At 39.0% G+C, this 24,701-nt stretch overlaps 1 pseudogene; it reads left to right on the forward strand.

Moving 5' to 3' along the window:
- The first annotated feature begins 241 nt into the window (after window positions 1-241).
- Window positions 242-2,229, forward strand: LOC112611655 (annotated as a pseudogene).
- Window positions 2,230-24,701: the final 22,472 nt, after the last annotated feature.

Raw genomic sequence — 24,701 nt, forward strand, 5'->3', positions numbered from 1 at the left:
CTGCCTCAGCCTCCCGGGTAGCTGGGACTACAGGTGCCCGCCACCTCGCCCGGCTAGTTTTTTTGCATTTTTGGTAGAGACGGGGTTTCACCGTGTTAGCCAGGATGGTCTCGATCTCCTGATCTCGTGATCCGCCCGTCTCGGCCTCCCAAAGTGCTGGGATTACAGGCGTGAGCCATCGCGCCTGGCCTCTTTTTCTTTTTTTTTTTTAAATGAACAAGTAAGCCATACAAATTGTCAACATGGGAAGGGGATCTACATCATCCACCAAGAGTGGAAAATTTATGAACGCCACAGACCAAGCCCGAAAGGAAGCCCGGAAGAGAGAATTGAAGAACAAAAAACAGCTTATGATGGTTCCAGCTGCAGTTTTAAAGATGAAGGATCCCAAACAGATGATCCGAGACATGGAGAAATTGGATGAAATGGAGTTTAACCCAGTGCAACAGCCACAATTAAATGAGAAAGTACAGAAAGACAAGTGTAAAAATAGCTGCGTGAAACCTTTGAACATATTCTACGACTCTATGAAAAAGAGAATCCAGATATTTAGAAAGAATTGAGAAAGCTAGAAATAGAGTATGAACAGAAGAGGGCTCAACTTAATCAATATTTGGATGCTGTGGAGCATGCTCAGCATGTGGAAGTGGAGAGTATTCCTTTGCCAGATATGCTGCAGGCTCCTTCTAACATTTGGATCCAGGACATTCCACTTCCTGGTGTCCAGTCACCCTCCATCCTTAAGAAACCCTCAGCCTATGGACTTCCAACTTGGGCAGTTTCTATCCTTCCTCTTCTTGGGACATGGTGTTCCACATTTGCCCCCTGGCAGAAAAACTCTTGGTCCTCCCCGTTTTCCACCTCCTTCTCAAGTCGTGCAGATATATGGCCGTAAAGTGGGTTTGGCCCTAGATCTTCCCCCTCCTAGGCGAAATGAAGACATATTACATAGTCCTGAAATTGCCCAGTGAGGTCGTGATGATGATGTTTTTAGCACCAGTGAAGATGATGGCTATCCTGAGGACATGGATCAAGATAAGCATGATGACAGTACTGATGACAGTGACACCGACGGATCGGATTGAGAAAGTGTGCACCGTGATGATGGTGAGAGAGACAACAATGAAGAAAAGAAGACAGGTCTGAGTGTATGGTTTGCAGATATACCTGGAAAATCGAAGGAAAAGAAGAACATGAGGGAACTGACTCCTCTTCAAGCCACGATACTTCGTATGGCAGGTCAAGAAATCCCGGAGGAGGGACGGGAAGTAGAGGAATTTTCAGAGGACGGTGATGAAAATGATTCTGTTGACTCTGAAGCAGAAAAGGAACCATAAAAACAGCATAAAGAGGAATCGCATTCTGATGGCACATCCACTGCTTCTTCACAGCAGCAGACTCCCCCTCAGTCTGTTCCTCCTTCTCAGATACAAGCACTACCCATGCCAGGACCACTACCTCTTGGATCACCACCTGCTTCACCATTACGGCCTCTTAGGCCACCTATGGACCTTCCTCCTGGACCACCTCCAGGAGCTCCTCCTGAGACCACCTGGAATGCCAGGACTCGGCCTTTACCCTGACTTTTACCTCCACGACCACCAACTTTTACTACGTCTCCTACGTCCACCTCCAGGTCTGCCTCCTGGTCTCCTTCCTCGGAGACTCCCACCAAGGATACCTCCCCCTGCACCTCCAGGTATTCCTGGAGTTTGTAGGCTTCACCATAAGCTCATTTTGGCTTTTAGTCCAAATACCAAATACAAGAGCAAATATACTTACTAACGCAAGTATATTTTGTCCTGGCATGATGCACCCACCTTTGGTGCCTCCCGTTGGGATCTGCCCCCCCTGGACTTTTGCCACCAGCTCCTTTGCCAAACCCTGGGGTTTTAAGTGCCCCACCCAACTTGATTCAGCGACCCAAGGTAGATGATACGAGTGCAGCCACCATTGAGAAGAAAGCCACAACAACCATCAGTGGCAAGCCACAGATCACTAATCCCAAGGCAGAGATTACTCGATTTGTGCCCACTGCATTGAGAGTATGTCGGGAGAATAAAAGGGCGACTGCTGCTTCCCAAAGAAAGTTAGAGGATAATTCTCCTGTGCCTCTTGCCAAAGCAGCACCCAAATCTGGTCCTTCGGTTCCTGTCTCAGTACAAACTAAGGATGATGTCTATGAGGCTTTCATGAAAGAGATGGAAGGGCTACTGTGACAGCTTTTGATGCCAGAACAGGCCTCTGTTCACAACAGTAGCCCATGGAGAAAGAGGCCCTTTTTAAACTTAGATGAAAGAGCTGCTTCCATTGTCAGAGTATTTTCTAATTTCAGTTCAAGGAATATCCTAAAATTTAGCCTTGTTCAGAATTTGCTGCACATAAAAGAGGGTATTTCATTCAAGATAGATCAGTTATTGAAGCAGTGCTGCTAAAATCCATTCCCTTTCACACGACTATCTTCATCCTGTTTCTTCCCCTTTGGAAATTTGTGATCAGGAGGATCTTAGTTGCTTATTTGTTTTGACTGTCTTCTTATGTGCTGTGGACACTGGAGTAGAGATTTCTGAAAAGCCAGTTTATTTCATCTTGCCTTTTGTGTTTGGGTTACTTTTAATATTTTCCTGTAAAATATTTTGTAATATTTTACTTGTTATGAAATAGATCATAATGTCATTTCCTAATACCAGGCAGGATATGTGGGAAGAAAATGTACAATCCTTTGATTAAAATTATTTTGCACTGACATGTATATATACATATATACACACATATACATATATATTTTTTATATATATATATATATATATATATATATATATATATATATATATATATAAGCCAGGTGTGGTGTTGAGCACCTGTAGTCCCATTTACTTGGTGGGGGGCTGAGGCATGAGCCCTGGGAAGGGCTTGAACCTGGGAAGCCGAGGTTGCAGTGAGCTGAGATGGTGCCACTGCACTGCAGCCTGGGGGATAGAGCCAGACCCTGTTCAAAAAAAAAAAAAAAAGAGTTTATTTTTCTCTAGAGTCAAATGAATGCGTCTTAGTATCAACAGGGTGGAGCAGTGCCTGATGTATGTTTAGTCCTCAGTAAATATTTTTAATAAATTGGGAATATCATAAATAGTATTATTATTCACAATAACATTTTTCTTAATATTTTTATGTGGCAGTTTTCTTACATACATTATCTCATTTAACACAATATTTCTATAAGGTGGGATTAGCATTCTTGTGTTATAAATGAGTAAACTGAAATTTAGAAGAGTATAAATAGTTGGTCCAAGTCATAGTAAATGAAAGAATAAACCTAGGTCTTTTGAGTGGTTGATATTTTGCTGATATTTTCTAAGATTTCCTAGTCCCATCATGAACCTCATTCAGGTACAAATATCTGAGTACTAATGACACTAACATGGTCGTTCACACAGTATAAGACGTAAATTTTGTGGTATTATGTGCAGATTTTGAAAGATTTTTTTTTTTTTTTTTTTTTTTTTTTTTTTTTTGAGACGGAGTCTCGCTGTGTCTCCCAGGCTGGAGTGCAGTGGCGTGATCTCGGCTCACTGCAAGCTCCACCTCCCGGGTTCACGCCATTCTCCCGCCTCAGCCTCTCAAGTAGCTGAGACTACAGGCGCCCGCCACCACGCCCGGCTAGTTTTTTGTATTTTTAGTAGAGACGGGGTTTCACCATGTTAGCCAGGATAGTCTCGATCTCCTGACCTCGTGATCCACCCGCCTCGGCCTCCCAAAGTGCTGGGATTACAGGCTTGAGCCACCGCGCCCGGCCTAGATTTTGAAAGATTTAATAGGAGAAACTTTATACAGTTTATATATTTGTTGATACATCAAACTAATTATCTAATTTTTATTTGGAAATAAGCTAATTCCTTTGCCACAGGTGGGATCCATAAAGGAGTGGGAGGGGCTGGGGAAACAATAATAGTCCAGTTGGAGTAGATTTTAGTCATCCATTCACAGCAGAAAACCACACACCTTAGACCATGCCAAGATCTACCAAACCATCAATGCACTTAAAATGTTTACTCCTTGATCATTTGATAGTGAAACATGTGGTTTACAGGGTTCATATTATATACTAATCTCGTTTGTTATCATTTAAATAAGAATTCTGGAGCCTTCTTACTGCGGGTCAGCTCTGCACCTGGTCCGTGCTCCATATATTTGCCCTCTCACCAAAAGACTCACACTGATGTTTAAAATGCCACGAATAGAAAAGTGTCACATATCACTTATCAAGTGATATGGTTTGGCTGTGTCCCCACCCAAATCTCATCTTGAATTCCCATGTGTTGTGGGAGGGACCCGGTGGGAGGTAATCGAATCATGGGCTCAGATCCTTCCCCTGCTGTTCCCCTGATAATAAATAAGTCTCACAAGATCTGATGGTTTTAAAAAGGGTAGTTTCTCTACACAAGCTCTCTTCTGTTGTCTGCCACTATGTGAGATGGGCCTTTTACCTTCCCTTGATTTTGAGGCCTCCCCAGTCACGTGGAACTAACTGTAAGTCCAAAAAACCTCTTTTGTAAATTGCCCAGTCTCAGATATGTCTTTATCAGCTGTGTGAAAACAAACTAATACATCAAGGGATCATTTCCAGTGAAGATGATTGATTGCTTGCTTGATTGAGATAGGGTCTCGCTCTGTCACCCAGGCTGGAGTGCAATGGTGTGATCATGGCTCACTGCAGCGTTGAACTCCTAAACTCAAGCAATCCTCCCATCTCAGACTCCCAATTAGTTGTATCTACAGGTGCACACCACCATGCCCAGCTAATTTTTAATTTTTTTTGTAGAGATGGGGTCTCACGATATTGCCTAGGGTGGTCTCGATCTCTTGGTTTCAAATGATCCTCCCATCTTGGCCTCTCAAAATGATGGAATAAGCCACCATGCCTGGCCCAGTGTAGATTTTAAAAGAAGCAAAACAGAGAAATTAGACATTTCCTGACTTTGAGGACTTTTTGTTTTTGTTTTTGTTTTTTTTTTGAGTGTCCTGATTATGACAAACAAGGCCTTCATTTTGGTTTAATGGAATTATCATGGTATAACCTTTCTAAATACATCTATTTATTCTTCAAAATGTGAGGCAATTGGACATTTTCATCTGTTTCTTCAATATATTTTTGTCACAGGTGAGCGATGACTAGCTGGGCCAGTGGTGCAGGGGTAATAGAATTTACCAAGGCAGTTGTAAGTAAAGAAACACAGATTTATTAGAGAAAGTAGGAAAATATCTTGTGAGAAGGCAATGGGCAGACCAGCAGAAGAGAGGTTGACTGCAAGGAAACAAAGGCTTACTGGAGATTTTATAGGATGGTTCTTGGGTTGATTGATAATGCCAAGGCACCAGAGAGCTTAAATTGCATTCTTCTGTCAGCCAAGGCATTAGATAAATTGAGGCATCTGATGGTAAGCAGGAAGTTTGTGAGTTATGTATGTTATCTGTGCAGGAGGACCATCTATCCTGGGCCATAAAGAAAAGCAGACCTATAGCTCATCTGCTTCCTCTTTTGTTTATATGTCCTGGACCATGAAGACAGGCAGAATTATAGCTTATTTGCTTTATCTCCTTACTTTCCCTTGCTACCTCCACCAGCCTGACTCCTTTTCCCTAATGAGGGCTCCTCAATATTTACTGAGCACCTACTACAGACTAGCTGTTCCTACTGCTTGAGAATCAGCATTGAACAAATCAAAGGTCCCTGTTCTTGAGAATCTGTGCGTTTTCATGAAAATGTATTCTGTACTTATGGAAAGTGGAAGGAAGAATTTTCAGAAGCATAGGCTGCCTTCCATTTTATTCTCCAATTCCAAAAAATTTTGAAGAGCACAGAAATTCTTACAAAATAGCTTAATATTTAGAGTTAACAGATGATGCCTACAGGTTGTCAGGCATGTTTTAGATACACTAATTTACTCCTTACAAAAACTCTATGACACGACTTTCAATCTCATTTTATAGGCAAGGAAACTGAGGCAAAGAGAAGTTAAAAAACTCACCCAATGTCATACAAGTTTGCCTGCAGCAGAATCTGGACTTGAACCTGGTTCATTCATCCTCATTGTCTTTGTTCTAACGCACCGCAGGATTCTGTTTTGCTGTAATTGGCTTTTAGTCAAAGTCTCACAGAGGGCTCACACCTGTAATCCCAGTAATTTGGGAGGTTGAGGTGGGAGGATTGCTTGAAACCGGGAGTTCAAGACCCGCCTAGGCAACATAGGGAAACCCTTGTCTCTACAAAAAATTAGCTGGCTGTGGTGGTGCACACCTGTGGTCCCAGCTACTGAGGAGGTTAAGGCGGGAGGACTGCTTGAGCCCAGGGGGTTGAGGCAGCAATGAGCTGTGATTGCGCCACTGCACTCCAGACGAGGCAACAGAGGGAGAGTTTTCCTCAAAAAAAAAAAAAAAAAGACACGAAAGACTTAAAATGGATTCAGACTCATAAACTCATTTGATAAGAAGTCTTGTGCATTTTACGAATTTTCCCAAGTGGTCCTGGCTCTATCTTGAAAACTATACAGAAACATACTATTTCTTCACATGACAAATCCCTTTGATTATTAGCAGAAAGCCATTATTGCCCTTCTTTCCCCTCTCCCAATACTTTTAATGAATTTTTTTCTCTCTCTCTTTTTTAGGTTAAATGAATTCTTATTCCACAACTATCTAGAAGTAAAAATTACTATAAATTGAATGATGAAAACTTCAGGTCATTCCTTTCAAAGTCGTTTCCAGTGTTGCAGGGAGAAAAAACGCAACCCACAGCCACAACAATAAATGAGGTATGAGATTTAATTCTGGATATTACAGGGAGGCTTAATGAAGCAGAGGAGTGGATTTCCAGAGAAGAAGAGATTAAAGTCTGGAAAAGAAGTATACCTGTCTGGGGATTAAAAAACAAACAACTTTGAACGGTCAAGGAACCTGGAAACCAAGCTCATAAAGGTAACATCTGTGCCCTTAAACTAACTTAAGGTGAGAACATTGAGGTGAGAATGAAATTATTTGGATGAAATGTTGCCATAAAAAATAATTTGCCTTGAAAAAATAATTTTCATACTGAGGATCCAAGGACTCATTATTAGGGAAATTGTAGCAGAAGTAGATCTGGTGTATAGTTCAGACTCTCCAGAGGATAGTTACTTCTGATAAAATGGTAAGTGTGAAAGCACATTAAAAAGTTAAAAATAACTATATAACAACTGTATTTTTGTTTCATGAAAAGTTTTAATTTCAGTGAAATAAAAAGTACCTTTGGCAGCACATAACAGGACTAATAAAATGTTGAAGCGATTTATTTTAAACCCACTTTAATTAGAGCTTAAAAGTTACTTAGATAAACCTGACATTATGGCTTAAAATGGGGTAAAAAGTGTGTCTAAAAATTTTTCAAGTGTTAAAAATCCCAAACTGAATACACAAGAAACCCCAAGGAAACAATGAGAAAATCTAATGGCTATCTTATTCTTCCAAATCTAATCTTAACATGTATGTTGTGGGTATAATAAATTAAGGCTCCATATAATAAGGTTTTAATTTATTTATAAGATTTTTTAAATGATTAAAATCTAGTAAATAATTAATACATTGGATGTGTATTCACTAATCTAGAGATGAGCGGCAAAGGGAATCTCTTCAGGTTAGGTTTGTTTGGCTACGATATGTATTTTTGAAATTAGAATTAGCAAAATTAGCTCATATGGGATGGAAAAATCGAGAAATAATGTGAATAAAATAGTATATCAGTTTTTCAAGCACGTTAATGCTTTGTGGTCTCAAGTACAGTAACAGCAGCAAATTGGAAAGTAAGTGCAGGGTTGAAAGCAGCAAGCCATAGAGGAGCCCAGTTTTGTATTTTCACACTCAGGTTTCCTCTTATTTGTTTGGCCCTGCACTCTGTCTATTGAGAGTGATACTCTCAGATCTTATTCAGTTTTCTCTTTTCTATCATTTAGCAGCCTCAACTTTCCTTATATCCACTTCTGTCAAGCTACTATCATTTTTTCTCAAGGTAATGTCTTATATATTCTGTAGTATTGTTTTGTTTATTTAAAAATTTAGCATGTCTTTTTAACTGTATAGTGTTTTCTTAAAGACCGTTATTGATCTCATTAGTTCTTTGACTGCAAAGTTTTGAGTTTACTGCTCCTAATTCCATTTTCCCCATACATCTTGTTGTATTTCGTGCAGTTTTGGAGGATGTGAGATTTTTCGGGAAATGCTTGTAACTTCTAATAAGATATGTCCATAAACTTATGACCCTGTTCAAATAGTGGTTGCCATCTATATGGTAAATCTTCCTGAGAAGTCTCAAGTGTACAGTAATGAGTTATCAATTGTTGGACACTAAATCTCAAAAAAGACAAATCCAGTCATAAAAATAGAGTGTCAGAGCAAATATAAACCAGATTATCAGGATACAAATATATTATTACGTTGATATGGAGAGAATAATTGTTTTCATATTCAAATTCATCTTATAAATACTATGTGGTTGATAGTTATATTGAAGATATAATTAACAAATTTAGGTTTGTATAACTCCATAGCCTAAATCAGAAAAAGCATGTTCATTTGTTTTAAATATACACACATTAAAGCATTAAATGATGGTCTTGTATTTAATAGGACAGCTGATTTCTAGTTCTTGGTAAGATAACTTGCTTTTTACTAGAATCATACTAATATCTTCTTTAAGGAAGAGCAGTAGTAATTTAAGAAAGCCTGTATTTAGTAACAAACTTAGACAATTTAAGACATTTTGAATTCACAGAAAAGAAAATAAAGATTAGTTAGAAAATAAACTTGTAGGCCTTATACTAAGAAAGAATGCATTAATAAAATGTAATTAATTATTTCACCATTAACTTCCTTAAGCCTGTTTTTCATCTGTAAATGAGGAGAATAATGATAATAGCCAACTAAAGCATTGTTAAGAGGATTAAATGAGATAATATTGAGCATTGTAAAGCACTTACCACAGTGGCTGGTCCATAGTAAATCTTCATTTAAAAGTTGGTAATTATTCTAATTGGCAATTAAAAATCCCATTGTTTAGAATGGAGATACATTAATCAATCCTGAGATTTTAATATTTGAGTCATAGACTCTTTATTTTTTGCTACTACAAGGTGTCACTCCTTTAAATTTTCTCACTGAAAATGATGACTATTTTATAAAGCCAAAATCAGCAACCATGCATGGAGCATCGGATAAGGCAGTAAGCTAAATGTTAATCTGGAGACAAATAAATGTAAGATACAATCCCTGCAGTCAAAGTTTACAATCCCATCTGACATAGGAAAGTAACACAGGAGACAAAAACAACAAAAGACGACATAGGAAAGTAACCATTTGGTTTTTCTGCAATGCAATAGTTACTTACATGGTACTGATACTCAGAGAATAGTTTTTACCCTTTCCCCAAGTAAATATTAACCCTCTCTTAAGCTCTTTATCAAGGTTAGCTAAGTGGTATTATTGTATATAAACATATTATATACTGCAGAAGCTCCCACATTTTAATGAGTTAGCAAGGACTTAATGTTAAGAAAAAAGATAGTTAGAAGATATGTCTGTCATTACAAATATTAAATGCCAAAGACAAAAAGACATAAAAAGCCTCAAGCAAAAAAATATTTCATAGGCATTCTGATATCTTTCACCTGCATTATTGCAAAATTCTGAGTTAGTCTTACCAATTTTAATCTCTTCTGATTCCAGTTCACTTACACATATCTGCTTAGAATAGGTAGTTTTCTCTTTTGCAAGAATATGAAGCAATTTTCTGATTAGGATCATATCAGACTTAAGGCCTTCAGGCTTACAATCATGACATCTTATTAAATAGTAAACCACTCTTCTATCTTGTCCTACACTTGAACAAATCTAAGTTTGATGCCATGGCCTACTAAATTTAAAAAAATTCATGAAAAAAGCAAAACGAGGCCAGGCGCGGTGGCTCACGCCCGTCATCTCAGCACTTTGGGAGGCCGAGGCGGGTGGATCACGAGGTCAGGAGTTCAAGACCATGCTGGCCAACATGGTGAAACCTCATCTCTAATAAAAATACAAAAATTAGCCGTTCGTGGTGGTGGACACCTGTAATCCCAGCTACTCAGGAGGCTGAGGCAGGAGAATCACTTGAACTGGGGAAGCAGAGGTTGCAGTGAGCCAAGATTGTGCCACCGCACTTCAGCCTAGTGACAGAGTGAAACTCCATCTCAAAAAAAACAAAAAACAAAAAACAAAATGGAAGAACAAAAAAGAAAGAGAAAGATACATTATTATTAACTAAAATTCATACTTTATTCAGATTTCCTTAGTTTTCACCTAAGCTCCTTTTTCTATTCCAGGATCCCATCCAGAAAACCATATTACCTTTAGTTCTCATGTCTCCCTAAACTCCTGTTAGCTGTGACAGTTTCTCAGACATTCCTTGCTTTTGATGAACTTGATGGTTTTGGTGACTACCGGACAGGTAGTTGTAGACTGTCCATTACTTGGGGTTTATATAATGTTTTCCTTGTGATTAGGTTGAGATTATGTGGTTTTTGGAGCAAGACCATGAACATAAAGTACCATTTTCATGCCATCATATCAAGGGTACATAATATCAACATGACATTACTCTTTTTTTGAGTCTCTCTCTGTTGCCCAGGCTGGAGTGTAGTGGCACAATCTCAGCTCACTACAACTTCTGCCTCCCGGGTTCAAGCAATTCTCCTGCCTTAGCCTCCCAAGTAGCTGGGATTATAGGTGCCTGCTCCCGTGTCCTGCTAATGTTTTGCATTTTTAGTGGAGACAGGGTTTCCCCATGTTGGCCAGGCTGGTCTTGAACTGCTGACCTCAGGTGATCCACCTGCCTCAGCCTCCCAAAGTGCTGGGATTACAGGTGTGAGCCACCACGTCAGGCCCTACGTGACATCCCCCTTAATGTTGATCTTGATCGCCTGGCTGAGATCATCTTTGTCAAGTTTCTCCACTGTACAGTTACTCTTTTTCTTTTAACCTCATTTTATACTGTATCCTTTTGAAGTAAGTCACTATACGTAGCTGACACTTAGTGGAAGGAAGTCAGTATGCGTAGCCAAAGCTTGAAAATGGGAGTTGTGCTCCACTTCTGAGGGTGGAATAGTTACATAAGTTATGTAGAATTCTTCTGCACAGGAGCTTGATCTCTTCTTTTTGATTTGTTTCATTATTCAATAATGTACGTGTATCAAGATGGATGTGGTGGCTCACGCCTGTGATCCCAGCACATTGGGAGGCTGAGGTGGGCAGATTGCTTGAGCCCAAGAGTTCAAGGACAGCCTGGGCAACATGGCAAAACCCACAAAAAAATATAAAAATTAGCCAGGTTTGGTGGCGTGTGCCTGTGCTCCCAGCTGTTCCAGAGCCTGAGGCAGAAGGATCACTTGAGCCCAGGAGCTTGAGGCTGTAGTAAGCTGAGATGGTGCCATTGTAACCTCCCTGGATGACAAAGTGAGATCCTGTCTACAAAAAAAAAGGATATTATTTACATATACAGGATGAACTGATAGATTTTTATTTTATACTTTGAGGATAATCCTATACTTTTTTTTTTTTTTTTTTTTGAGACAGTCTTGCTCTGTCGCCCAGGCTGGAGTGCAGTCGGCTCACTGCCAACCTCCACCTCCCGGGTTCACACCATTCTCCTGCCTCAGCCTCCAGAGCAGCTGAGACTACAGGCACCCACCACCATGCCAGCTAATTTTTTTGTATTTTTAGTAGAGACGGGGTTTCACTGTGTTAACCGGGATGGTCTTGATCTCCTGACCTTGTGATTCACCCGTCTCAGCCTCCCAAAGTGCTGGGATTACAGGCGTAAGCCACTATGCCTGGCCAATCCTATCATATTTTATTTATTTTGTTTCTCAAATTGTTCCAGTTTTGGCCACTGGGAGCCCTTTCAACTGGCTCCTGTTCCCTTTTCACATATCGCCATCACTGTGGTTTTCTTTTTCAGCACTTCCTTCTTTTTTGGAAATATAAGACGTTCCCAAGTCATCTTGTAGATTTCCTGCCCTAATCTTGGAATCAGCCATTACTCCAAGTAGCCTTGGCCTCTTTTATTAGAGAATGGTATTAGAAACCAAGACTTAGGGTGCTAGGTGTGCTTGTTACTACTGGAGTGTCATTGCATTTATGGCCTCTCAGCTGACACAGAAAGAAAATATATGTATGAATATATAAACATGTATAAATGCAAACCTATGTATATGCATCTGTTTGCTAGGGTTGCTGTAACAACCTATTATAAAAATGCAATAGATTAGGTAGCTTAAACAACAGAAATTTCTCACAATTCTGGAAACTGGAAGTCTGAGATCAAGGTGTTAGCAAGATTGATTTCTTCTGGGGTTTCTCCTTGGCTTGTAGATGTTCACCTTCTCTGTGTCCTTGAATGGTTTTTCCTGTGTGTGTGTCTGTCCTAATCTCTTCTTCTTACAAAGACACTAGCCATACTGGATTAGTTCCCACCCACATAACCTCATTTTACCTTAATTATCTCCTTAAAGGCCTTATCTCCACATACAGCCACATTCTGAGGTACTGGGGATTAGGACTTCAACATATGAATTTATGTGGTTGGGGGAGACAAAATTCAGCTCATAACAATACACATGTCTATAAATATTTCTGAATGTAACCATTTATCTATATTAAGCTAAACAGGGGTTCATACTGAGGTCTCTCCATCTTAAAAATTATTTTAAAAATCCTTTTTAGGCCAGGCACCATGGCTTACACCTGTAATCATAGCACTTTCGGAGGCGGAGGTGGGCAGATCACTTGAGGTCAGGAGTTTGAGACCAGCCTGGCTAACATGGTGAAACCCCATCTCCACTAAAAATACAAAAATTAGCCAGGCATGGTGACAGGTGCCTGTAATCCCAGCTACCTGGGAGGCTGAGGCAGGAGAATTGCTTGAACCCGGGAGGCGGAGGTTGCAGCAAGCCAATATTGCACCACTGTACTCCAGCTTGGGCAACAGAGCAAGACTCCATCTCAAAAAACCAAAAACCAAAAACCTTTATATCTTAAAATAATTATAGATTCACAGGAAGTTCCAGAAATAGTACAGAGAAGTTCAGTATACCCTTCACCTAGTTTCTCGTGATGGTTACATTTTTATAGGAAATTGACATTGGTAAAATGTGTGTGTATAGCTCTGTGACATTTCAACACTTGTTGATTCATGTGACCACCACAAAAAGATACAGAACTATTCCATCAATACCAAGATCTCCCTCCTGCTACCCCCTTATAGTCACGTTCATCTCCCTACCCCCTCCCTTGTCATGATCCCTAAACAGTAATTCTCAACTACTAATCTCTTTTCCATGTTTAGAATCTTGTTTTGAGAACATTATGTGAATGGAATCATACAGTATGTGACCTTTTAAGAGTTAATTTTTTCACTCAGAGATCCATATAAATGTTATGTTTCAATAGTTTGTCTTTCTATATACAACCACCTTCCCCTCACAAAAAAACAAAACAAAACAAAACAGTTTAGAATTTTTTTTTTTTTGAGACAAGGTCTCACTGTGTCACCCAGGATCATAGCTCACAGCAGGTTTGCACTCCTGGGCTCAAGTGATCCTCTTGCCTCAGCCTCCAGAGTAGCTGGGACTATAGGCACACACCTAATTTTAAAAATTATTTTATAGAGATGGGGTCTTGCTATGTTGCCCAGGCTGGTCTTGAATTCCTGGGTTCAAGTGATCCTCCTGACTTGGCCTCTTAAAGTGCTGGAATTACAGCCCTGAGCCACCATACCTGGCCAGTTTAGGAAATTTTGAGGAGGCAAGAGAGCTTCCATCTTGTATACATGTGTTGTTATTCTACCCCTGAAAATGAAATAATAGATCTTTAATCTATTATTTCTATGAAAAATGGCTTCTTTCTAGTATATGAGCATGTGGCAGGAGGTAGCTGAGTAGGGACCCATTCGAAGTTCTATCCTATTAATTATTCTTCCAATAGAGGGTGACATTGGGTAAATGATAAAACATATCAGTTCTCTCCCAAAACCTCTACCCAAATAAGTTTGCTTCTGATACTTTTCAGATTCTGTTTCAGATAGAATCATGAAGCCTATATCTGAAACTTAAGAATGAAAGTTGTCTTATAGCTCAAATAATTTCCCTCTTACACTACATTTTATAAACGTGTTTCAGAAAAGCAAAGCTATTATTCGATTATCGCATCTTCATTTTATCATCCATTTATCACTATTTGTTGTGTTCCCATATCACTGTTATAAGCACTATTGATAGTCGTAAAGAATTGCAAAAATATAGTTCCTGCCATTGAAACTCTATAGTATAAGGAGATACACAGAACAACTAGAAATAACAGAAATAATGAAAACTAGTGATTTCAAATTGTTTGGTCTCAGAAACTCTTTGCGCTCTTAAAAGTATTAAAGACCCCCAAAAGCTTTTGTTTATATGGGATATATATATAAAATATATAAAAAGTTAAATTACAAATTTTAATATACAAGCATATATTCCATTAGTAGTGATGTCCACATGTATCATGTAGACTTGGGAAAGAATGAGGGTGAAAAGGCCAGTCATATCTTCAAATTATTATGAAAATTGTTTTGACTTCACAGATTCCCTTAAAAAGTCATTGAGACACATGCATCCTCAGACCACACTCCGAGAATCTCTGGCGTAAGAATACAAGTGTATTCATCATCAAACATAGCTTTTAAAGCGTTCTAGCAGAGAATGACATGAATTTCATATGAAGTAAAAACACAAAGATCTCTGGAGGCAGAGGCAGAAATCTGAAATGTGCAAAGCGTATGCCATTTAAAGAAATGCTAGCAAGCATTTCTGCTAGCTTTTCTTCAAATGAAATGAAATTTCTGATTATGGTATGCCAATCACTCTATAGATTGCACTATTACGTAATGTAGCTTTACTTCATGGCTTATATTTGAAATAACTATGTCATACTTCTTGAAATTTATCTCTGAGAAATAAAAATTTATGTCTTCACAAAATCCTGGATATTAACATTCATAGCAGCTTTATTTGTAATTTCTCAAAACTGGAAATGGCAAAATGTGTCATAAATGGTTAACTGTGGATCACTCACATCATGGAATATTGCACAGAAATAACAAAGGAACAACTAGTGAGTTAAATGGTAATAAAGAGAGAATAATATGTCCATTAAAAATTAAACATATTAATTTAGCTCTTATTTTGCACGGCGTGCTGTACTAGGTTTGTGGAACATAAAGATGAAAGTCATGGTTTTTACCATAAATAGATTCATAGTTTTATCCTAGCTTAATTTTTAAATTTCAAAATGAAGCCTTAAGTCTCTGCAATTCCTTGGTTCTACCCTCAAAGTAAAATGTTCTTCCTGGGAAATTTGCAGTTTTTCTAACTTAACTAAAAAGTGATCACTCGTCCTCTAATCCTCCAGAATAATTTAATTTGTAAATAACAAAATAGCTGAACAATTCTGAATAAGAACATTTAGATGACCCTATCCTAGTTGCTGAGATCACATTTATACCAACCAAAGATAGCGATAAGACACTTAGGGTCTTGGCCTATTTGAAGGTTATGATTTGACAAAGACCGTTTTCCATTATTTAAAAGGATATGTTTTTTCTTTATAAAGTGAAGATAAAAATATATTTATATGTGATTTTTAAAATGCTGTATCTACAATCTTATAAGTAGGGGCCCAGGTGGAAAAACTAGTTTGACAATGTTCATTTGACCTTTAAGATATAGAATGTCTTATCTTTATTGTACAAGTTGGTTCTTTTTATTTCTTTGCAAACCATGTATGGCCCATCTCCTTTCTCCTGTTACAGTTCTTGCTTTTTAATTAGGCTGTGCATACTAATGCACAGTTGATTGTAGGGGAACATTTTAAGTTTTATTTTAACTGCAATAAAATAGTCTTGCGCTAAATATTTGCAAAGGTCAAAATTTTTACACGTGAAAAGCATTCCTACAGAAAATAAAAGAATATAATTGAATAGCTTTGCATATACCTAGCACTTGGTAGATACTCAGTAAATGTGTGTCGAGTGAATGAAACATTGACCGTATGTTGACGTTCTCTTACAATATGTATAGTTAATTCATTTAAACATTTATTGTGTGTATTCTTTGTGACAGGCGTAGTGCAGAGGATAAAAAAGTTAATAGGATGAGTTTGCCTAAAAACACTTCAGAGTCCAGAGGAGGAGACCTACTATTTCTGAATAGTAGGTTGGTGCAAAAGTAATTGCAAAAACTGTAATTACTTTTGCACCAACCTAATGGATATTTTCAGTATAATGTGATGGTAATAACAATAGTGATATATATAAATACTCTGTGAACAAAAATTTGGGGGTTGCTTTTCCAGACTCAGGGGATCAGGGATGGCTTCAAAATACCTACCTGAACAACAAAGGAATTCATGTCAGTTGATGAAGAAAAGGGGAAGACCAGTGAGGGCACAGAGAGTGCAAGAGTGAAGGCACAGAAAAGGAAGCCGTAGAAGAAGCATCAGCAAAAATGGAGGACTGGGAAGGGAAAACCTGGAGGTGGAAAGGCCAGTGAGCAACTGGAACATCCATTTCATTTGTCTGGAATGGACATGTAGGGGAATGGTAAGGAGGGGCAGACAGGTCTAATCTTCTCTACTCTTCTTCCTTGAGAGGGACTTCAACACCTGTAGATGACCTTAGGGTTGGCTGTTAAATCCATTGGGGTCATTGAAGAAGGAGCAATAGTCAAAGGAAACTTTAGGGATACATGCGAACCCCTGGGGGCACAGGCCCTTTCTCTCATCTGTGTTTACCCCCATGTAGAAGCCATACTAAGATCAAAATCAAAAATCCAACTGAGACCTACTTTTCTGAAGGGAGATCGTCTTCTCTGGGTTGCTTCCCTTTCGGTTTGTCTTCCTCTTGTCTCTCTTGTTGGCTGTTTTCTGCTATCAGTCTTGATAATTGTCTCATCAGGTACAGCAAGAAACACTTGGGCAGAAACACCTCCCCCAAACAGAGCAATCTGGTGGAGTCTAGGGGAAAGGGGGTGGAATAAACTGTTCAAACTTTTAATCTGGGGCTAAATGTAGATACAAGAACTGATTTTCCAATATAGGTCAGCCAAGATCACCACGTAAGAGAGTCAGTGGATATTTGGGACCTAGCTACTGGTGATATATGTGTAACAGGGCCTGGATCCTCATGCCCCCCACCTCCAGACACTCTTGAAAAAAGCAAAACGAAACAAAAAAAAAGACCAGGTTTTCCCTTCTTTCCCCCTAGGAGAGTTGGTTAACCTGGATAGGTCCATGTTCATTAGAGGAGCTGGAAAGAAGGTAGACAAAGTCATTAGTTTTCATGGTGACAAGGTCTAAGCAATGGTTATGTGATTATGTGACTGGAGTGAAGAGGAAGTAAAGGTCATTGGATCTGAGGAGGTAAAAAAACAAAACAAAACAAAACAAAAACCCAAAACTATACCCAGTTAGGATGTTAAATGGGTTTCCCATGTATAGTTACTGGAGTGGAGATGAAATCTGATTTCCAATCACTACAGTCCTCATTAGATTTGTTAGAATCATCTGGAGAGAGTGCCAGGAAGGTTTAGGGAGGTAGGAAAATGGAACGTTTCAGCCTATTCCAGGCTGGATACTTTTTAAAAAACTGTAGTTGGTGGTCCTGTGCATTTGTAGGATATTTTTGCAGCATTCCTGGCCTCTACACATAGATGCCAGTAGCATCTTCCCCTCTCCCTCATTTGTGACAAGTATACAATATTGCCCTGGTTGAAAACTGCTAATGTACACCTGAATATCATGTTTCCATTATATCTTATCCAATTTAATGTGTACAATAATGATCTGGTTTCCTAGTCAATCTCACTTTTTTTTTGTTTTTGAGACAGTCTTGCTCTGTCACTAGGCTGGAGTGCAGTGGCGCAATCTTGGCTCAATACAAACTCCACCTCCCAGGTTCAAGCAATTCTCCTGCCTCAGACTCCCAGGTAGCTGGGACTGCAGGCGTGCACCACCATGCCTAGCTAATTTTTATATTTTTAGTAAAGACGGGGTTTCACCTTGTTGACCCAGGATGGTCTCAATCGCTTGACCTTGTGATCTGCCCGCCTTGGCCTACCAAAGTGCTGCAATTGCAGGCATGAGCTACCGCGCCTGGCCTTTTATTTTTTTGAGAGGAAGTCTTGCTCTGTCTTTGAAGCTAGGGTACAGTGGAGCAATCTTGGCTCACTGCAACCTCCACCTCCCAGGTTCAAACAATTCTCCCTGCCTCAGCCTCCCAAGTAGCTGGGATTACAGGCACTCGCCACCACGCCCGGCTAATTTTTCTATTTTCAGTAGAGACAGGGTTTCACCATGTTGGCCAGGCTGGTCTCGAACTCTTGGACTCACGTGATTCGCCTGCCTCAGCCTCCTGAAGTGCTGGGATTACAGGCATGAGGCCCTGTGCCCGGCCTTAATCCCACTTTTTACTTAAATTGAAGCTAGAAAATCTACTTCAGTTGTTTGTTAGCTTTTGGGGGGAGGGAAGCGTGGGCAGTTAACATCACTACTCTAAGAGCTTAAGACATTTTACTGACTTGCAACTTGGGCTAGTAACTTTAAGTAGACTCTCTAAATATCTGTACAATGGACTAACATTTACTATAATAATGAAAGCAATGAAGGAAACTGAGAAAGGAAGGAGACAAATTAGACCAGAATGGTTTAAGTGCTCAAAATCTTTTTTTTTTTTTTTTTTTTTTTTTTGAGAAGGAGTCTCTGTTGCCCAGGCTGGAGTGCAGTGGCACGATCTCGGCTCACTGCAAGCTCCACCTCCCGGGGTCACGCCATTCTCCTGCCTCAGCCTCCCGAGTAGCTGGGGCTACAGGCGCCCGCCACCACGCCCGGCTAATTTTTTGTGTTTTTAGTATAGACAGGGTTTCACCGTATTAGCCAGGATGGTCTCGATCTCCTTTCCTCGTGATCCACCCGTCTCGGCCTCCCAAAGTGCTGGGATTACAGGCGTGAGCTCCCGCACCTGGCTCAAAATCTTAACTTTAGGGACAAATGTTGGGGGTTGTAGGGAATGGATGAAGAGGGTAAGAAGAGCTCAGTTCTGGCTCATGGGTCATTTTGCTTCTCCTTGCATAACGACTAATATCTATCAGCTTAATCCCGAGTCTTTAAGAGGGTGCTCTGGTTCTCTTGAGGCCTCAGTTCATCCCTGCTTCTCACCATATATTACTGTGGTCAGGGATATGAACATTAGACTATGGACCCTGCCCAAGCCCACTTGTGCATTACCTATAAAGATGCCAGGCATCCCTAGCTTTCAGATTTAAGATCTAACTTGACTATCAGAACTTGAGTGATTTGCTGACAACAGCCCTGGCACAAACAGTTTTCAACAGCAGTTATTTTACTGAGCTAAACTTTCTTAACATATCAGATCATTACTCTTAAGTACAAATACATAGTCTTAGTGAAGTAACGGGGCATAGCTTGTATTGGATTTTGATAGTTCTGGCATTTGGTTGAGCAGCAACTTGACCCTTAGTTAATTAGTCTGACAATTCCTGCTGGCTGTTTAATCAAAATAGTGCAACTTTCAACTTCATCAGTAATTTAGTTCATTTGTCTTTATTATGATTCCGTGATTACTTCTGGTTAGAAGACTAGTATTTTTGAGAATTGTAATGTTAGTGATGAATGGCAATAACAATGTGTGCATGTAAAGAATATGCATTAATATATCTACAACAATATGTGCTTTAAAAATGAATTTCTTTGAAGGAAAGAAGATAGCTTTCTGTTCCTCTAATACTGAAACTATCTTTCCTATGTTTTGATAATTTAAATTACCATCCAACATAAGAAAACATTCAATCTAAGGAGAAAACAGTTTCTTCCCCCAAGTTGTTTTAATATTTTTTAAAATGATACAAGTAACTTTATACAAACTATAGCATTTTTGTAAAGAAACTCCTTCAATCTATTTTCTTAACAAATCAGTCACGTATTTTCCATGTTTTTTTCCAGTCTTGTTTGCATGCATAACCAATTTTATATAGTTGCAATTACAGTGTAGATTCAATTTGTATTCTGCTTTTTTCACTTAGCATTATTCTTCCATAATAATTTAAAGAGAGTTTTATTTACAGTTATTTCAAATGTAAAGAATATAATTTTCTGAACTGTACTTAAGTGCTCAATTTAAATATTTTAATGGCCAACCCAAATTATCAAATGTGCTCTAGATAAGGGTGCGTTATAGTTAATGCTTAACATTGCAGGAAGCAACTTGCATATACATTAGATTAAAGTCCAATGTTATATGCAAGTGGAAATGAGGCCATTAAAGGCTGGTTGTTTTTATGTATTTTGAAATTTTTCTCCTGTTAGACGTACTTCTAGAATTAGTGAGTCTGGCTGCTAAATGTTCATGACCTGAACTAATTCAGCCAGTTGTAAAATTGTACCTTTCTGCAGATGACTTAACATGTGCACCTCATTTATACTTGAACTTGCTATGATTCAGATAGCATTATCCTAAATGATGTTAAGAAATTGTTCATTTTCTGTGTCAGCGAAAAATGAGGAAAGGCCAACTACATTTCGCCTGAAGAGAGTCATGTCAGAACTGACATCCTGGCAGATACAAAAATGCAAGTAAGATATTTTAACAGGGCATACTAAAACTAATGAACTGAGGACCAATATACACTTCTACATTGTATTAAAGTGGCATCTACTGAATTTACAAATGTTAAAAGACATGCTTTATTAGTTGCTATAGGAGTCCTGTTTCATTTAATCAGTTTGGAAAATAAATTTGTTGTCCTTTTGTATAATTTTTAACCCTTATTTTAAAATGTGGTTTGGGAAGATAGATTTTAAAAAATAATTGTTCCAATTATAAAATATTAAAAGGAAAATAGACTACCCATCTCTACATATTTATTAAATAAACAGGAAATTCAAACAATAAGTGTTTTGCTTGATAGACTAGCGTCATGGGGCCTTTCATGAGCAATGTTGTGCTTTAACGTGAAAAACTAATACGATACTTGGATATTTTTAAGTTATTGGGTTATTTGCAAGAGCTGGGGAATGCTACTTCCACTTAATTCACTGTCTATTAGGTCCTTAATAACACATGATGTCCACTTTTAATTTATATTTTCAGGGTGATTGATTTTACCCAGAGAATTTAAGGAAGAGCAGAAGAATTGATTAAAGGGATATTAATTGGAAGATTAAATCTGATTGAGGTGTTTATCCTGAGGAGAAACTAAGATAGTTATTTATTACTTTCTTTAAGTGTATTGGTTATTATAATGGCTAAGAAGAGTAATTTCAATTGGTTACTTCAATTTTATTTAGAACAGAGTTTCTCAAAACATGGGCCCCAAACCAGCAGCATCAGCATCACCTGGGAAATTGTGAGAAATGCAAATGCTTAGGCCCCAAAGCCGACCCATATCAGATCATACCTGCAGATAGGGACCAGCAATTATTTTTAACAAGCCATACTGGTGATTCTGATGAAAAATAACGTTTGAGAACTAGTGTTTTAGAAGTAGGCTGGGGAAAAGAACAGATGATAGTAATAGAGATATCTTTTTTTTTTTTTTAAAGATGAACGAATTTGCTTTGACCTCAAGAAGAACCTTTCAAAGTATTGTGGTTTTACTGTACCGGTATATTAAAGGAAGTGTCAGTATTTCTAGTCTTGTACATACTTACATGAGAAGCCAAGAACTGCTTTGTTGCGTCGGACTCATTGTGTAGTCAGACAAGACTGATTTGTGGTCTGTATTTCCAGTCACGTGTGCAGACAGGCAGGTTGGCTCTTGAGTCTTTCTCAAGTGGAAGGGAAAGCATCTCCGAAAGAGCTTAATTAGTTCCATCATTACTTTATTGAAACGTTAAAAAATTTGCATATTGCTTTGCGTATTCTACTTAATTCCTTCCCCCAAGATACCTGAGGCTATGTATAATTTACATCCACTTGTTTTAGAAGAGTAATTCGGTCTGGGATTGTAACGTTGAACTAGCTTTTTAAATTATTCCCCTCTTTTGATCCTGTAAGATAACGTGTAGAAGAGCTTTGAAAATGAAAAAGACACTAATATTGAAATGTAAAGTAAAAACGTAAACAATGTTATTAACGTTTTTCTTTCTCAACGTTTTCTTTTTAAAGCTTGGGAAGGTAATAGCCCAAAGATTAGAAAAAAAGGTGACTTTTCTTCCACTGACTTCCCAGTGCAACCATGAAGAATGATTGTGTTTTCTGCAGCTACATCTAAGTTCTTATAATTAGAAGATGGGCACAGCTGGGCAGGCATTCGGTCATTACATCCTCTAGATTGGGCCTACAGGTTGTAAACTCCTGGAGGACAAAGACTACCTGCTGCTTCTCTGTATTTGTGGTATCTTGGGGTCCAGTCCGAATTGCAGCCGAATTGTAGTTCAAGGAACGTTGTTATGGTTTGGATGTGTCCTCTCCAAGATTCAGGTGTTGCCAATGTGATAACATTGAGAGGTGGGCCTTAAAGACGAGATTAGGCAGTAAGACCCCTTCCCTTGTGTATGGCATTGAGGCCTTTATAAAAGAGGCTTCACAAAGCCTTAGCCTAGTTTGCTCTTTTGCTCCAAGCGGATGAAGCAAGAAGGACCTCCTCTTACGTCAACCAGATGCTCCTTGAATTGAACTTTCCAACCACCAGGACTATGACAAGATAAAATTCTATTCTTTGTAAATTACCTAGTCTCAGGTATTCTGTTATGGCAGCATAAGGACAAACATATTCTTTGTGAATGAGTTTGTAGTGCTTGAGGGGATTGAGGAAGGGCCTGCTCTGACCACGCTATTTAAATTTAGAGTTGGCTCCCCAGCCTGGATTCTTTTCCTTGCTTTATTTTTTTTCCTCATGGTACTTAACACTTTCTACTATTTCACATAGCTTACTTATTTAGTTTATTCTTCTTCTTATTTTTTTTTTTGCTTGTTTGGTTCCCTACTTTATGTTCCCATAAGACCACCTAAAACAGAACCTGGAGAAAGGAGACAATCAATAAATAGCAACTGAGTGAATGAAGAATTGCTGTCATGACAGTCATTCATTCATCCATTTGTTCAAGAACCGTTCATTAAGCACTGTGCCTAGTTGTAAGTGGTAATATAGTGAATGGCAGACTTTGCGCACATTCTGAATTAACAATTTAGTGTCATTCCATACCCATTCTAGCTCTTACTGCATTTTATTCACCTGTACAGTCAAGGTGTCTAGCATAGCTAACTCAGAAAATGCTAGAGGTGGGGCCCACCTAAGAGAGGAGACCAGCCCTCATATTGTCTTATGCCCAATTTCTGCCTCCAAAGGAAGAAAAAGTAAAAACTAAAAGGCAGAAATGAAATCCACAGGCAGACAGCCTGGCGCCCCACCCTGGGTCTGGTAGTTAAATATCGACCCCTGACCTAATTGGTTATGTTATCTATAGATTACAGACATTGTATAGAAAAGCACTGTGAAAATCCCTATCCTGTTTTATAGGATCTAATTACTGGTGCATGCAGCCCCCAGTCATGTACCCCCTGCTTCCTCAATCGATTAGGACCCTGTCACGTGCACCCCCTTAGAGTTGTGAGCCCTTAAAAGGGACAGGAAATGCTCACTTGAGCTCGGCTCTTGAGACAGGAGTGTTGCCAATGCCCCTGGCCGAATAAACCCCTTCCTTCTTTAACTCAGTGTCTGAGGAGTTTTGTCTGCGGCTTGTCCTACTACACACCCATCTGTGTTTTAACAAGCCCTTTAGGTGATTCTGATACACTCTCAAGTTTGAGAAACATTGTAATAGAGGACTCAGTAGAGGACTCAGTTCTAAAGCTATCACATGAGTACTTCTGAAAAAGAAACTTGGGGCTACTGATATACTGGTAATTTAACCTGTTCATTTTATGGGGCATATAGTATTTCCAATAATGTCACGCACATCCGTGTGAAGAGACCACCAAACAGGCTTTGTGTGAGCAACAAGGCTGTTTATTTCACCTGGGTGCAGGTGGGCTGAGTCCAAAAAGAGAGTGAAGAGACATAGGGGTGGGGCCGTTTTATAGGATTTGAGTAGGTAGTGGAAAATTATAGTCAAAGGGGATGTTCTCTGGCGAGCAGGGGTGGTGGTCACAAGGTGCTCAGTGGGGGAGCTTCTGAGCCAGGAGAAGGAATTTCACAAGGTAATGTCATCAGTTAAGGCAGGAACCGGCCATTTTCACTTCTTTTGTGATTCTTCAGTTGCTTCCGGCCATCTGGATGTATACATGCAGGTCACAGAGAATATGATGGGTTAGTTTGGGCTCAGAGGCCTGACAAATAACAAAGTATCAAGAATAGAAAAAAATAATTTGAATTTGTTTCCTATTGCTCTTCCATCAAATCACCACAAATTAAAAGAAAACAAACGTGTTATCTTACAGTTTTGGAGGTCACCGGTTTGAAATATACTCCACTGGGCTAAAATCAAGGTGTTGGCAGATTATGTGCCTTCAGGAGGCTCCAGAAGCTGCCTGCATTCCTTGGCTCATGGTGCTTTCCTTTACTTTTTCTTTTCTTTTCTTTTTTTTTTTTTTG

This window comes from Theropithecus gelada, chromosome 18 (genome assembly GCF_003255815.1).
Source record: "Theropithecus gelada isolate Dixy chromosome 18, Tgel_1.0, whole genome shotgun sequence".
Taxonomy (NCBI): Eukaryota; Metazoa; Chordata; class Mammalia; order Primates; family Cercopithecidae; genus Theropithecus; species Theropithecus gelada.